A 17,500-nucleotide genomic window follows, 5' to 3' on the forward strand; every position below is an offset into this window, starting at 1 on the left:
ATGCTAACACATTTATGCCTGAAATGTAAATACGAAATGGAAACTCCATATTCAATCTACTGGAACGCATGAGGGTTATTTTTTCTAATCATTCTGTTTGCTAAATGTGAATTTTCTAGTTTTTAGATACCAGCTCCAGTGTGCAGAAGCGCAGTGAACACAAATGCAAATGAAATTAAACAGATATGATTTATTTTATAAGTGTAGCTTCTTGTTGCCACCCTGTTTTTTAAGAACTTATTTTTAGAGACAGATTGATTTATCTTTAGTTTATTATAATCTCAATTTAAAATTCGCTTTTCGCACATCTTTGTAAAAATGACTTACTTCTCATCACCCCATTACTAACACAGTAAATATAAAAAAAACTTCCCCTTTTTCATTGCCGTACATCACTTTTCCAAGTCGGTTACTTGATACGGTTTTCAAATCCGCGTACTTTAATTTTTAATAATCTGAAAAAAAATTCCACGTTTCTGACATGTTTCATCTACCAATATATCATTCCATCCATCTCATATTTCCGACGGTGGAATTTGATTAACTCTAAAATCTCGCGCAGCACCTGGGCTCTTCAGGAATATGGATTTCCATGATTGAAATAGCTTTATCTACCCTCCTCCTCCTCCTCCTCCTCCTCTCGGAAAGGCAATAAATCTCACGATCGCTACGTTGTATCATACTCTGATATTAATATTGATTCTCAACCTCGCTTCATACAGGAATTAATGTTTCGATATGCCGTTACAATGATCCTGGATTACTAACTCGCAATATTTGTCAATTAAACTGTAAAACATGACAGTAAATAATGCTAGGTAGAAAATAAAGAAAAAGGTCTTGATTTAGGCAGATCTTTTGTTCATAAGGATCTGGCATGGCTTGTAAATACATCCACAGAGCGATTTTTTTATTTTTTTTTTATTTTAGAAAACCTATTTATTCTCATTTATTAATTATGATATTTAGTTTTCTGTAAAAGAAACTACTGTTCGTCCTCACTTTTTCCGTCCGCCCTCAGAGCTTAAAAACTACTGAGGCTAGAGGGCTGCAAATTGGTATGTTGATCATCCACCTTCCAATCATCAGTTTTTATTTTGGTTGAAGTTAGCCATGATCGGGTGTCTGGCACCGCTACAGGTGCCAACAACATAGGTCACCACCGTGCCGTGGGTGAAAGTTTCTTGGGCCGCGACTGAGAGCTTCACACAGCATTCTACGCTGTACAGAAAACTCGAAAGCGCCGAAGGAACTTCGGCTCATTCTTTACTCGTTTCTCATTCTAACTTCGGATGTCAGAAATTCAAACCGCATAAACATACGGATAATTACGAAGAATCCATTGCAATAATTCGTATAAAAACGTAATAACATCTACAACTGAACCCGTCACTTTGAAACGGATGAAACAGAGCTTATTAAAAATACAGGCACAACATGAGTATGCCTCGTGAATCCTATTGAAAATACGGACAAAACGTGAGTATACCTCATGAATCCCGTTTCGTAAATTCATAAGAGACCGAGCATGACAACGACTGCACCAGTAAAGTTCGAAGGTCGTGAAGGGACGATTGTTCTGTACATACTTCTCCGACATGAAAGTGGCTTTTTACACGAAGGTTATGCATATAGACCATGCAAACGAGGTATGCGACGCGAGTGTTGACTGACAATACTTGCGAGAGATTCTTAAAATGTTTCGGGCCATCGTGTCTGGCTCCTCAGTTATTTATGGTATAAATTGTATCCAAAAGCATTATAAACAGAGATTTCGGAAAAAATGCGTTAGGTGTATTTATATATCTCTGTCTAATGGAATGGCCTTGAAAGGAATATGTTATAAAGCTATTTTACTAAAGGGGTGTGTGTGTGTGTATATTGTCCAACATCAGAAACCATGCTAACAACTGTAAAACACCTATTAAGTACGATTATTTCAAAATTATAGTTCAAGCAAAAGAAACATCAGAATTACTTATACTTGAGAGCCTCAATATCAAATTGAAAGTCCCTTCGCTTAATCACCAAGCTACGGCTGTTCCACTGTTTATTGCCTAATTTGGTTGTTTATATTTTCGGTTCTCTGGTCTGTATGTTTATATGAATTTTAGTGTGCTTTTTACTCTTGCTCTGAAAGGTTGGTGTTTTTCCCGCAAGTGTGTCTGTGATTTTACCTATTGGTTTTGTTATTCCCTTTTTATTGTGTAATTTTAGATTCTCTTCTTTTATGTTTGGTGTATGTGTAATTTATTGCACAGCTTTTAGTGTGTCTGTAATTTTACTTAGTGCCTAATTAATTTTTATATAATTTTAATTTCGTGTTTTTTTAGTGTAATTTTTAAGTGTATTTCAGTGCATATATTTTCATATACTTGCCTAATGTTTTGAAAGCACTCTAATGTCTGAATTTTCATTTATAGATGTCCCTGATGATGTGACAAAAGGTCACGAAACGTAGGATTAAATTACTGCACTTGGAATCTGTTTGTTTTCCTGCACCCACTCCTTTTAACATGTTGAGAAAATTTTTCTGTTCTTCATATATATATATATATATATATATATATATATATATATATATATATATATATATATATATATATATATATATATATACATACACATATACATATACATATACATATTTATGCACACATATACTATATATATATATATATATATATATATATATATATATATATATATATATATATATATATATATATATATATATATATATATATATATACAGTATATATTATGTATATATATAATATTAGGTTGGAGATCAAGGCTGATTACGTGCTGAAATGATTCAGGGGTTACTTATATGAATACGAACATGAAGCGTCTTCATCGTATTGGATTTATTTAAGGAGGGGGGAGGGGGAGGGACAGAATTGTCGAGCTTAATTCCGGCTGTAGGAATGAGCATTTTCTCTCTGTTGCCTTCGTTGATTCATTTTGTGATTTGGTCCCGAACATCTCTCGCTTGTTCACGCATAATTTATACCTTTTTCGTTATTGATTCAATTTTAAAGTAAATGTAAATTTAATCGATATTAGGCTGTGTGCCATTGATGATGGGAACTTCAGTTCTAAGAGTAAAAATCTTCCTCCGAAAGAAATGAAATACAATCAACTCTGCGAAGGCTGATTTCAACACTGTGGTAAGATGCATAATTATTCCTCTTCGGTCGGATTGCTACTCGTACTTTTGCGGGAAACCTCATAATTATTCTCTCCTTCTGTGTTGATTAAGCAGATATTACCTTTCGTGAAAGCAGGTAGTCGCGTGTGTATTTCTCTCTCTCTCTCTCTCTCTCTCTCTCTCTCTCTCTCTCTCTCTTTATGTTGCTCTGTCTCTGTTTCTCTTTCTCTTTGCAACAAGAGAGAGAGAGAGAAGGGGTTCCCATAACTATTGCAACTTTATCCCTCGTGATATGATAAATGCTCATCCGGAAAGTTGTCTACAGTAATGGGGAACCGGGGTAGCATCCTGAGAGAGAGAGAGAGAGAGAGAGAGAGAGAGAGAGAGAGAGAGAGAGAGAGAGAGAGAGAGAGAGTATGAACACACAGTTGGCCTAAGACTTACGTCCCTGGCATTCTTTGTGATATCGGGAAGAAGGCTCCATACGAATTATCATGTTTGTATTGGAAATAAATGTACCTGCTATACGATACAGCCACGCCAAAGAGAATTTTTACGTGGCTCTTTATTCATACGAATAAAAAGGAAAGGGATTAGAATTTTTTTGGTCAGTACCGTTCCGTTTATTCATACGAATAAAAAGGAAAGGAATTAGATTTTTATTGGTCAACAGTATTATCGTGTTCACGAACTGCACAGAAGATAGATAGAGACCTCCTGCCGATGTACATTTTCCATAACGCTGAATAAACTTGGCCCGAGAATCAGGCACGTTTAAAGGGAAACAATACGTACTTCCCTTTCCTTTAATGGAATTCCTCCGAGGGGCTCGTTCCCCTGAGGAAGGAAGTAATAACCGAGATGGGGAAATCAGGGAGATGGAAACACAGGACATTATTCTGAGGCTTTTCGAAGGGCAATCGAAGGCAGAGTGGGGAGTGGATGCGCTAACAATGAAGAAATAAACAACGTTATGAACTGTTAAATGTCATCATTCATACAACTTCTTATCTGCTCTGTAGGACAATTTAATTACGTGCTGATATTTGATGCAGTGGAAACTAACTGGAAAGTCAAACGACATAAAGTAAACATTGTAGATGTCTCTATTTAGATATCATTATCATTTTTTTTCTCGTGTATAAAGAGATTTAGTTCTCAGTGAAAAGTAAAATTCCTTCCTTTGATAGAATAATAGTGAAAAATAAAATATAAATTAGAAAAAAACTTTATGGCCGGCTAGCATTTCGTTACGAAGTTCTCACTAGGCCTCAGTGAACTACCAATAAAACAAGCTTACCCCTGTCCAAACTTTTTTTATCTTTTAATCTTTTATTGTGCCTTCAAACTACCTGAGTTATTTTGTTTGAAGAGATACTACTTTATTATAAGGGTTTTTATAATTTGATCATACTTACTATAATGCATAAACTTCTCGTTTATTTAAATGTAATTGAGGAGATAAAAGTATCTAGGGACGGAATCTAATCGAATGGTTTACGGCTATTTCACTATATATATATATATATATATATATATATATATATATATATATATATATATATATATATATATATATATATGGCAAATTCTGGTATGAAGAACACAGCTATAGACAGAACGCTCCACCGGTCACGTAAGGAAATAATACCTGTAAAGCCGGTTAGATATGTTTCTCACAAGTGCCAATAGATGTCATCAGCATCCACTTTTTACTACTTGGGTGAGTCTATTGTAATATATGGGAGGAAACCCTTAGATAAATGAGTAAATGGGCGTTATTGCTAGGGGTTATTAATCTAATTCTGTATACAACAAATCGCGAATAAATATTTGTAGTAAATTTGCACGTTATATTACGAATGAAAGTCATTTACGTTTAATTTGAAAAATATATCCCTCATGTTGACCGAGTTTTTGGTCCCTTGTGATAATGGTCTTCCCCTTCTGACGTACGTCAGACTCTTGTTGACAGTTGTTGTAATTCCCTGTCAATAATTGGAGTATAATACGTGATCTTCAGCTCTTTGGAAAGGTTATATTCGCTTCATTCATTGTAGCGCTTAAATATTATTTAAAATTCCTGCAATCTTGTATATAAACCTATATTATTACCCGAAGAGAGAGAGAGAGAGAGAGAGAGAGAGAGAGAGAGAGAGAGAGAGAGAGAGAGAGAGAGAGAGAGAGAGAGAGAGAGGAGTTTTAAGGCAGTTCTGTATATACGAAACTGGCGAGGAACTGAGTATGTATATTAATGTCGATGATTAATGAGAGGTTATTTTATTCCTGTAATTATAATTGTTATTCTGACGTTACTACCACCAGGGAGATGATACACAGAGGACTTTGATTCGAGAGATGAAAGCTTGAAGATGTTTCCGGATGAAACAGGCCAGCCCTATGAGAGCTGATAGTCAGCTCAGTGGTCTGGTTAAACTATTCTAATAATAATAATAATAATCCGGATGTAACAATGCATGGCATGTAAATTACACGTGAATTTCGTAATGCTCCAGACAGTGATGTCCCTTGGCATAGAACAAAAAATATAATGTGTGGGGTAGTGGCAGTGCGAGGAAATAAGGTAGATTTTGTACTGAAAATTTATTATTATTATTATTATTATTATTATTATTATTATTATTATATAGGCAGTAGACTCCTTTTCGAGCTTGTAGTATTGAAGGTGCTAGCTGATTTCAGTATATATAAAACAAAATAAGTAAAACTACCCAAGTTTGCAACTGCTTTCCTCTGCAAGAATGGCAAACTTAGCGAATTACTGGCTGAATGCAGTAACCCAGAAACATCAGTTATCAGAAAAATAAGAGAAAACTCTCACAAATTGAATGCAGCTGATGCAGCTAACACCTTCAAAATTATTATTATTATTATTATTATTATTATTATTATTATTATTATTATTATTATTATTATTATTATTATATCATCAATGCTTTGCATTCGCCCTAAAGCTCATTTATTTAATGGCCCGCTTGATTTGCCAACAAATGGAATCTGGCCAGCTGCAGCAATTGAGATTGACAAATACTCTTATAATACTCTTTTAATTTTTCATGTTTGTGTCTGGTTTCACTTATATGTAAATGGTTAAACTACGAACGAACGAACATACACACAGATACATACATACGAATACACATACCTGGACTTACACAAACACACACATACATATATATGTATGTATGTATGTGTGTATGTACACACATATAATGTATATAGGCTTGTATATAACTGTGCATATGAATATATATGTATACACACATATATATGTGCGTGTGCGTGCCTGTATGTACATAAAGTGCTAATGCAAACCTCCAGGTATCAAAGGAAATCAAAACCAAATGAAGCCTGAGACCTCAGAAAATGCTACACACGCGGGCTTTGTAGATGTACAAAAATGAATAAAATGCGAAACGGCATGAAGGCCATTCATCAGAGAACGCGTGACCAACGTGAATAGTGAGTTTTTTTCTTATTCGAGAAAAGTCACACATTCCTTTGGCCCTTGAGGAGACCCTCCTCTCTTCCTGAGGAAATGGAGGAATAAGGAAAATGAGGAGTGAGGAATAAGAGGAACACTGTCACTTTTAGATAACCCGTTTATCTAAATGTGCTTGAAGCTTTCTCTTTCTGGAACGCTGTTCTGCTTTTGTTTTGCTATTTCTGTAAAGGGTGTTCAGCTTGTGTCGCGCCTGTGTTGACTGTTCAAGTTATGGTCCCAAAGAAGGCGTTCACTGAATCAGTAGTCACGTACAAGGGGCGGTTGTGTTGGTCGAGACATTTTTTTTTTTCTACTTTGCCTTCTAACTTTGATTTGCATTAGTTACTAATTAAACAAGATATTAAGGTAAAGATTTTTCAGAAGGAGGGCTAAAACATTTCTCGGAATTATGATTTACTATCTGTATATTTCTGTAAGCTTTGGACTCCATCACTTGTAATGTTATAGAGATGTTTCTTCGTTATACGTTCCATTACTTGGATTAAACTCAAGCCGTTATGACGATTTATGCTTAAATGTACAGGTTGCAATTCCCTTCTCCTATGATTAAATACGTTCGTAAGAGCATTATTATCAAACTGATTGAGAGCTTAAACGAAGTCATATAACTCTAAACAACTTAAACATTCAAAACCAAACGCACGAAAGCGATCGGAAGACCTGCCAGCAATCTTCTTTTGAATGAGACAATATACTGCAGCAATTGCAACATTCACCGTCAGTCTCAAATCAAATCAATCTATATTCATCGCTTATGAAAGCTAGCGTCAATCTCCTACCTCCATTTCACAACATTCAACGTAGTGGTGATATTTACCACTGCGATCTTCAACATTCACTGCCGCCAGTGCGTCGTTATCAACAGTATTCGACTGCCATCTTGTAAACATCCTGACTACTTTACCGTCTTTTCAGTACAAATTTTATATATTGACGTTTACCTCATCTTAAAATATCTCCGAGGATTTTATCATACACACACACACACATATATATATATATATATATATATATATATATATATATATATATATATATATATATATGTATATATATATATATATATATATATATATATATATATATATATATATATATATATTTGTGTATGTATATATACATATATATTATATATAATGTGTATATGCGTTTTATCGTCGTTCGCTTCTGTGGTCATTATTGTTCTTCCTTTCATACTTTCCTCAGTTTAATGGATAATTACAAAAAATATATATATTCTTTATGTAGGGTACGTACATTTTACGTTTCCAGAAACACATTTTTTGTCGTAAAATCATTGTTATTTTTCTAACAACACAGCAAAAGATTTAGCTTCGAATTCTGTCTCGACAAACGTGTAATTATCATACATAATTAACTTTCTGTGTAAGTTATTCTCAAGGTGAATTGACCAAGATATTAATGGATTCTTCGTGACATACTACTTGAAAGCACTTTGTGCCAAGTGTAAAAATAAGCGAGAAACTGCCGTATGCCGTCGTAATCTGTCAGACCCCGAGAATATGTATATTCTCACGGTATGACAGGATACGGCAGCTCTAAGTTACCGAATTCCAACAAGATTTTCGTCCCAAAATATCTCGGCCAGCGGAAGACTTCGACAACTCGTAATTCTCTCCGGGAAATCTATCGTTTTCGTAAGAGCTTCATCATCGCTTTTGCTCGTTCCCCTCCCCTCTCTCTCTCTCTCTCTCTCTCTCTCTCTCTCTCTCTCTCTCTCTCTCTCTCTCTCTCTCTCTCTCTCTCTCTCTCTCAGGAGGGAGACTCTTACATCAAGGGCTCCAAAATATTTCTTCAGCCTCAAGAAGTTTTAGAGATACTAGGACAATTTACCTTGTAACTCTGCCAATAAAACTTCGTTTTTCGAGCGTTGCCAGAAGAGGAGGTTCTATAATGTTTTACTCTATTCTCTCCCGTCAAATAATTCTTATTTTCGGGTTTAGAACATCTATCATCACACGCCCCGCGCGCATGCACACGCATACACTCATACCTTAAATCAATATATATATATATATATATATATATATATATATATATATATATATATATATATATATATATATATATATATTGATGTTACCTCGTTTCAGTAATTGGAGTTATGTTTGCTAATTTATTATGCAATGCAGTTCCTTCAAAACGAACATTATGTATCGATTACTACCAATGATACTGATACCTGGCCATTAATAGTACAATTGTAGTTGTAGGCAAGAAAACGTAGGTACAGACTCCTGTTTTACACCTAAGACGTGTATGCTTTAAAAAAAAATGAATAAGAATATAAAGTAGAATAATCGTGTGGAAAGACTTTAGCAGAGCTATGTTAAATGTTAAATTTTAAATAGACTACTTTTTTTATTAATGTGCTCTTATGTTAAATTTTAAATAGACTACTTTTTTTATTAATGTGCTCTTTTTAAGAATAACATGAATGTAAATATTACGAATTTATTGAAAACAACGTGAAACAAAATTTTAAAAAAACATTAAGAAAAGATAATCCTCATTTTATAATTCTAGAGTTAATCGGTCATTCAGTAAACACGGTACGAAAGATCATTTCATAAAGGTAAAACATTGGAAGTTTTACCTTGACTGCCAGAAACATGCTTAAGCTACTCCTGTTTTAAGGATTAACCTCACCGTTTCCTTCCTCCCTTTTCTGTCAGTTATCCGGACAGCATACCTTGCTTCGAGTCCTGGCTGCTACAGCGACCCACCATACATACACCTCAGAGTCGGGTTGCAACAATTACACTTGCGAACAGTTCTGTCACCTGTCACCTGTGGAGTCCGGGCTGTGAAATGGAGATTTCCCCCTCTCAGAAACTGTGGATAAAGGTAAGCCCAAACTCTGTTTGCACCTAACGTTTGTTCGGGCAATTCTGTAGCTAGCTCTTCCCCTTCATTTCAGTGTCACTTTACCTTGCGGTGAAATTGCTGGAACCTATCATCAAATATAAGGAGTCGAAAGAAAATACAGTTAATTATTCGTTCGCTGTTCTTTGGAAGCTTGAATTTCAAGTCAGTGGCCCTTGCGGGCTTGTTCCACATGAATAGGGCTCATCTTCCGAATAATAATAATAATAATAGAGCATCGATAAATTAATGAGCTAGAAATTCACGAGTCATTCATTCATATTTCAGTTGTTCGTGAAGTTGAATCAGTTCTGAGATTTTCTAAAAAAAAACGGTTGTATGTTACATAAAACTATTTTTGAGCCCAGCGTCCCCTTTAAAGGGGAGGCGCCTTTGGTAACCTACCACTTCTGTATTTACAAAACTGTGTTTTTATGCCTCTGAGTAATTACACAGGGAAGGAGAGGCGGATAATTAGAATAGTCTTTGAACTCGACTTTTTCTTTCCGTCCTCAGATATTAAAAACTGCTGAGGCTAGAGGGCTGCAAATTGGTATGTTGGTCATCCACCCTCCAATCATCAAACATATCTAATTGCAGCCTTCTAGCCTCAGTAGTTTTTATTTTATTTAAGGTTAATTTTAGCCCTGATCGTGCGTCTGCCACCGCTATAGGTGCCAATAACTCAAGTTTCATTGGCCGCGGCTGAGAGTTTCATGGGCCGTGGCTGAGCGTTTCATACAGCATTATACGATGTATAGAAAACTCGATTGCGCCGAAGAAACTGCCTCAGATGTGTATGTTTTAATCATTGTCAGTCCATATTTCTTTTCGTGATTTTAACTCTTCATTGTTTAATATCATTATTATCGGTGGTGGTAGGAGCAACAGCACTATCACAGTGGGAGTATTGGTATTAATGTCAGTAGTAATAGTAGAAGTATCACTGAAAATAAGCTATTGCCGAATGAGGGTTTCAGCATTAGGAAAAAAACTCGAAGTCTTTCTGTTGAAAAACACCGCCAGCGCTCGTAACTGAAATAGATTTTTTTCATACCTTCTGCTTGAAAACGACAGTTCTAGATGAGATGCCACATTAATGGTTTTACGTTTTAATTGCTATTCTTGGACTGCAACGACTGTCGCAAGTGCTTCACGTTATGATGAAAACAAAGAAAGAAAGCATTTTTATGTAAGAGACGTATTGCACATAAAATGACTCGTATTTCGCCACTGCTTCATGTCATGTTGAAATGAATACATGATATAAAGTGTAATTTATCTTTCGTAACTACGATGCGTTACGAAGTATAGTATATATTTAAGAAAAGCAGAATTACTTTCGCATCAGAAACTGACGTGAGTTAAATTAGGCCACATGAATTAAACTCGAAGAATACTATGTAAAATGCAACTAAATGCAGGTAGAAACATATTACCAGTGTCCCGCTTGAACAGATAATCTTCGAAATAAATCACAAAGACTTGTGTCGCAGGACGTCGAATAAAATCTGCGGAACCCTTATTATATATATATGTATATTATGTGCGAGTGTGTGTATATATATATATATATATATATATATATATATATATATATATATATATATATATATATATATATATATATATATATATATATATATATGCTGTATATTTACAGACTTTAGCAACGGAGCGTTTATTTTAAATCCCAAAACAGAAAACAGCAGGTATCAGGCGCAGTTGGCGCTCAGTCGATTTAGGAAGCTTTTCATACATGACGTGGTGGGACACTCGCTGTTCTCCATCACCGAAATATTTATCACATTTCGATTCTCTCTCTCTCTCTCTCTCTCTCTCTCTCTCTCTCTCTCTCTCTCTCTCTCTCTCTCTCTCTTTTCAATCGCATGAACTGGGGTTGCATTTCCCTCGATCATGAATATGCATTTTCATTAGTCACATACAACTCTCCTCATGATATTATCCGTCCCTCTGCCGGATTATCGTATGCCACGGTTGTGATGTCAGCCTCGGCTGACGAGATTTTATGTGGGTATGGATTTTCCTCCACAATCTGTTTATTTATTTATTCATTTCACTCTTCATTTCTGTGCCTCTGACGCATACTACAAGTGATATTTCGTCCTGTACTATTTGTTATGTTTTAATCTTGGGCAGATGTGCATAAATACACACAGGCACAGGCTCACACACACACACACACACACACACATATATATATATATATATATATATATATATATATATATATATATATATATATATATATATATCTTCTTCTTCTTCTTTTTCTTTTAACGTGCTTTTATTCCCATTTTTGTATGGGGTAAGCACGATGCCTTCTTTTGAAGGACTTTTTGATTTGGCTTCGGGGTAGACCTGTGGTCTCGATCGGCTGCCCTGCCTGACATCGCTTAGACCCCGGTACGTATGTTTCATGTATCATACCAGACCCAACGCCCTTTCTTCAAAGCAGCGAGAAGTTATTGCGCGGGTATGGCGAGCGTTCGAGACGTGTGAGATGTTTGTTATGTTTTTAGAAGGTGTTGTAGTGGCTTTGTTTTGTGTGTGTATTTAGTCTGTAACATCCATTTGCTTTTTAAGCAAACCTATCCGTTGATTACATATATAATCCCGGGATGTCTACACGGATAGCAAAGTGTCTGCCTCTCTGATCAGCCGGCTTGCGGGATTGAACCCGCCTATCCGTTGATTACATATATAATCCCGGGATGTCTACACGGATAGCAAAGTATCTGCCTCTCTGATCAGCCGGCTTGCGGGATTGAACCCGCGCCACAGACCTCTACGAAGTCCGAAGCTGCTATATATATATATATATATATATATATATATATATATATATATATATATATATATATATATATATATATATATATATATATATATATATATATATAAATATATATAAAATATATATATAAATATATATATATATATATATATATATATATATATATATATATATATATATATATATATATATTATGTATGTATGTATGTATGTGTGTATGTATATATATATATATATATATATATATATATATATATATATATATATATATATATCAAATATAAGGAGACCATAAAAACGTTAAAAATGTAGAAAGTAAATGCTATATTTCAGAGACCAACTGTCTCTCTCTCATGCCTGAAGGGAGGCACTTGGCCTCTGAAATATAGCATTTACTTTCTACATGTTGGCGTTTTTATGAGCTCCTTATATTTGATGGAATTCTGTTTTAACAGAAATTATCTCACAGTCATATATATATATATATATATATATATATATATATATATATATATATATATTTTATTACAATTTGATGCAATTCAAATCGCTGTTTCATTTCGTAGGGATGTATTGAATTTTATGAGAATATTGCCGTTTCTTGGCTGATGTCAAATGATGTCTAGACATTAATTGTAAATCTGATGCTATTTTATTTTATTTATTTGCTTAAAGTTAGGTCTCTTTAAGAGGTTATTTATTCTCGAACGTTTAGGTATATTCTTAGCATACTTGAGAAGAACGATTCATTAACCCTTTTTCAGAAAACCCCTTCAATCTTTTTTTAAATAACTGTTAATTCATTTTCAACATACAATTATAATACACCAGACAACATTGTCAGTTACAGAACCGACATTGATCAACAGGAATAAATAACAATAAAATCAACAACCATAACGCTTTGACCTTAATGTGTCTGGTAGGGTGGGCAGGAAAATAAGAACACGTATTCCTCTCAAAAATTCTGTTATGGTCATGTATATCAGAAAGCACAAGGTAGCCGTAGAGAGAGAGAGAGAGAGAGAGAGAGAGAGAGAGAGAGAGAGAGAGAGAGAGAGAGAGAGAGAGAGAGAGAGAGAGAGAGAAATTCAGTTACACACATCAGTACCGAAATCTAAAATGAGCTCAAAAGTATATTACAAAAATCTGCAACTCCACCTAAATCTAGTATGTTATTTCCAATAAATCGCTCAGCAAAATATAAATTTAGCATTTCCTTTACAAAAATCAACCAACAGATGATAAACATAGCACTTTGTAAAGAAACGGTAAACAAAATGCAAAGTAAGGACTGTAAGATCATCAGCTGTCAACGGTAAATATCACGAAGCAAGAACTCAGAGAATGATAGTATTAGTCAGAAAAGAGACAGCAGTTTAAAATGAAAATATCTTGTAACCGAGATATAAAAATAAAAAAAAAAATTAAAATAAAAGAACCTAGCAGCATCTAGAAAGAACTCCTCTCTAGATTTCCCACAGGCAATTGACCCAGCCAGCCAGAAAGGTCTTTGGGCCTATAGGATTGTCAGAGAACAACCCCTAGAAAGAGAGAGAGTAAAAAAAAGAGACCAGGTAACTGAGAAGGAAGGGAATCAGCAGAAGAGGGTCATTTTAACCATGGGTGTTGAAGGAAATAAAAAAAAAAGGGACCTGGATTACAAAGAAAGGGATAGTCGTGAAGGGGGGAAGAATTGGGTGAACAAATTGTGAATGTAAAAGGTAAGGGAGAAAGAGAGAGAAGCTTACAATAGGTTTGAAAAGGGGGAGAAATGGTATTTACATGGCGAAGCAATAGGGGGAAATAGGATAATTGTACATGTTTTCGTAAAAACAGAAAAAAAACACATGACAAAATAAAAGATATTGGAGAACTACCTTTGAAAAAATCGGATGCTTTTCCGTAATGCTACATTGTAAATTTACGCATTAGCATTTAAATATTCGCATACTTTATCAATGCTACTATGCATTAGGTAGATATCATTATGATGGAAAGTTTCCTGTTTATTTAATGTAGTTGATAACAAACAACGGTTACTTTTCATTGGTTAAATAAATGCTATGGAAAACATTACGTCCATTTCGTTGTAAGCAAAATATTTTTAAGCATATATTTTTTACTATAACTGTAAATAGTCTTGATTTCTAAAATTTCTACATGCCTAAGACTCAGTACGTTATTGCCATGAAGAGACCTATTGATTGAAGAAGATGATCTTTTTAAAGTATTTGGAACCATTTTCTCCTTTTGAAGTGTTTATTTCTAGATTCTTTACTTCATTCTGTACAAAAAAAGGGAAATCATTTCAACCTCTTATAATTTCAGGCCCGTTCTAAACTGTTATCAGTCAGCATAAAGAATAGAATGTTTTAAAATTTACATTAGCGGTGGTTATTTATGCGGCATACTTGAGGAGAATTTATATTAGCGGTGGTTATTTAAGCAGCATATTTGAAGAGAATTTATGTTAGGGTGGTTATTTAAGCAGCATAGTTTTTTTTATTTAAGCTTCATACCCTAATTGTTTTAAATTTTCTTAGTGCGAAGAATTAATGAAAGGGAATTTATTTAACTTATAGCTACTTAACCAGGAAAAAAAAAAACGTAGTTCGCAATACTTCTCATGGACAGACCCACCACTTTGCGGCTTCTGAGACTCCAACTGCATAAGACTTTTGTACCGTTTGTTGACCTCGGAGAAAGACTGTTATTCATAGTCTGTTAAAGTGAAGTGGACACTACGTATTCATGAAAGGACGGAAATGCAAAAATGCCAAAGGCTGAAAAATAATTCTGAGAAGAGAAGCTATTATTTTTTGAGTCACGTTTAACATGATCTGTGAAACTGGAATATCTTGAAAAATATTCTGATTTTCTTTGGAGATGATGTTAAATATCCACAGCTGATATCATTGTCACTTAAGGGTGTTGCGTAGCGTGGGCCAATCACGATCATCCTCATTGATATCGGCTGCATATATTTACAGTCATTTACAAGAATGCATGAATGATTTTCCCCACCGACAAAGCTTTAAGAAAAATGTAAAAAAAAAAAAAGGAATAATACGAAGGACGATGGACACAACGAAATTTGACGGAATAAAAGATATATACCTGCGCTGCCTGACCGGTTACCCAGAAAAGATCCTCTTAAGTGAAGGTCAGGAAAGTTCGGGGAAGAGGAGAATGGTGGCGGGTGGCGCTCGTGGAAGTCGATTCGAAATTCTTCTTGCCAGAGCTAAAGCAAACACGGGGGCGCCTCTTTTGTAGTCGACGAGGCTTCTTCTTCCTTTTGGCGGTGTTGGTTTTGTGAATCTTACATCTGGGCTGCTTCAAGGAAGCGCCAACTCTGCCTACCAGGTCATCCTCCTCCTCCTCCTCCTCCTCCTCCTCCTCCTCCTCCTCCTCCTCCTGACAAGCTGTTTTCTTTGCCTAAATGGCTTCGGGTTTTTTGTTCCGAGGATTTTCGGAGTATTTTTATGCTGTTCTGTTAAAAGATGGGGTTTGATCTTGTCCAAGTGCATCGAAGGTAATCTTTAGGTCACTAATCGCGTTTATTTTTATTTAGTTTTAATCTCAATATTTTTTTTAAAACGTGATGTAGCACACGTAGTATACATAATTCCATTCTGATTTCGGAATACATTTAAGTTATACGATATAAGTATTTATTAATATGATCACTACGATTTACTGTTATATACGCGATTCTTTATATATATATATATATATATATATATATATATATATATATATATATATATATAATTTATGTGTATATACAGTATATATGTATATAAATTATATATATATATATATATATATATATATATATATATATATATATATATATATATATATATATATATATATATATATATATATATATATATATAAAATTTCTACTACAGTATTATATGGTAGTTATGAGAAAACTGTACGTAAATCTTGATGAAAAGACCATTTTCAAATATACTGTTTTCTTAACATTTGTCTCATAACAGGAGATTAGAGAATGATAGATTGCTCAAACTATAACAAAGGGATAATATATCGTTTTTCATCCTATATCTAAATTAGAAGAAATTAGGTTCTCGTTGTAGAATGGGAAAAAAGTCCTTTGAACTCCGCCCATAAAAAATTCAAAACACAATTTCGAATTTCCTTTCATGTAACAGAGTTTCTGTAAATGGTTTCCCTTTGATAACTATAGCATAACATTAGAAAAATCGTTCCTTTGTACATATTCCGGTGAAAAATTGTTTTTCTGATCTTCAGTAAAATTACTTTTCTCCTTTACTTTATTTTTCATACCTCGTATGGTGCATGAAATTTTCCCGTAAGTCTCAGGCCTTAAAATGACGCTGTAAAGTGTATTTAAAAAGTAGGTAACAAATAATTAAGAACAGATTGCAATATGTGTAAGAAAAAAAAATGTATTATTTCAGACTGCAGAAAAAAGGTTGAATTCATTGCCTTGATTTTCTGGAATGTCAACGCAGTGATTGTATTATGTTTTCTCAGAGTGGTTTGGTAAGCCTCCCTCTCTCTCCCGTCCTCCTCCTCCTCCTCCTCCTCCTCCTCCTCCTCCTCCTCCTCTTTCTTCCTGATATTCCACTTCCTTCTACTCCTCTTTTTCTGCCTCCTCTCTCTCTCTCTCTCTCTCTCGTTTACATCATAGTTAGAAACTCAGGTCCTCAATACCTCATCAACCACAACGATCTTTCTCATCTACTCACGACGTGAGAGCTTCCCTTAACATGCTCAGCTGTCACCTAAGAATATAGCATATAAGGTTTAGCAGCTTATTCTATCCATATTTCAGAAATATGTGATGGAACAAGTCTTCATTTAGAAGGAGATGTAAAGAAGAACATAAAGTTGTTTTGTTCCTTTTGAACTAATTCTTTTTTTTATGCTTGATTTCCTTACAGCGTCATTAACCTAGATGTTGCGACGCCACTTTTAATGACCATAAATCAATCACTCAATTAATTTTGCCGAAAAAATGAGAACTGCTCGAGTTTTATATTATTTATTGGTTAGGTCAGAGAGAGCCGTTTAAAAGGTTGGACGATCATCGGGAAAGACCTCTTTAATACTTAGTGGT

At 34.6% G+C, this 17,500-nt stretch overlaps 1 long non-coding RNA gene across 1 annotated transcript in view; it reads left to right on the forward strand.

Annotated features, from left to right (window-relative positions):
* The window catches only part of LOC136848236 (uncharacterized), a 375,132-nt gene that overhangs the window by 25,608 nt on the left and 332,024 nt on the right, over positions 1-17,500 (forward strand). The window contains exon 3 of the long non-coding RNA XR_010855981.1: positions 9,377-9,548. This is a non-coding gene — a long non-coding RNA (uncharacterized lncRNA). The remainder of the gene's footprint in view (positions 1-9,376; positions 9,549-17,500) is intronic.

The sequence above is a fragment of the Macrobrachium rosenbergii genome, chromosome 18, assembly GCF_040412425.1.
Source record: "Macrobrachium rosenbergii isolate ZJJX-2024 chromosome 18, ASM4041242v1, whole genome shotgun sequence".
Taxonomy (NCBI): domain Eukaryota; kingdom Metazoa; phylum Arthropoda; class Malacostraca; order Decapoda; family Palaemonidae; genus Macrobrachium; species Macrobrachium rosenbergii.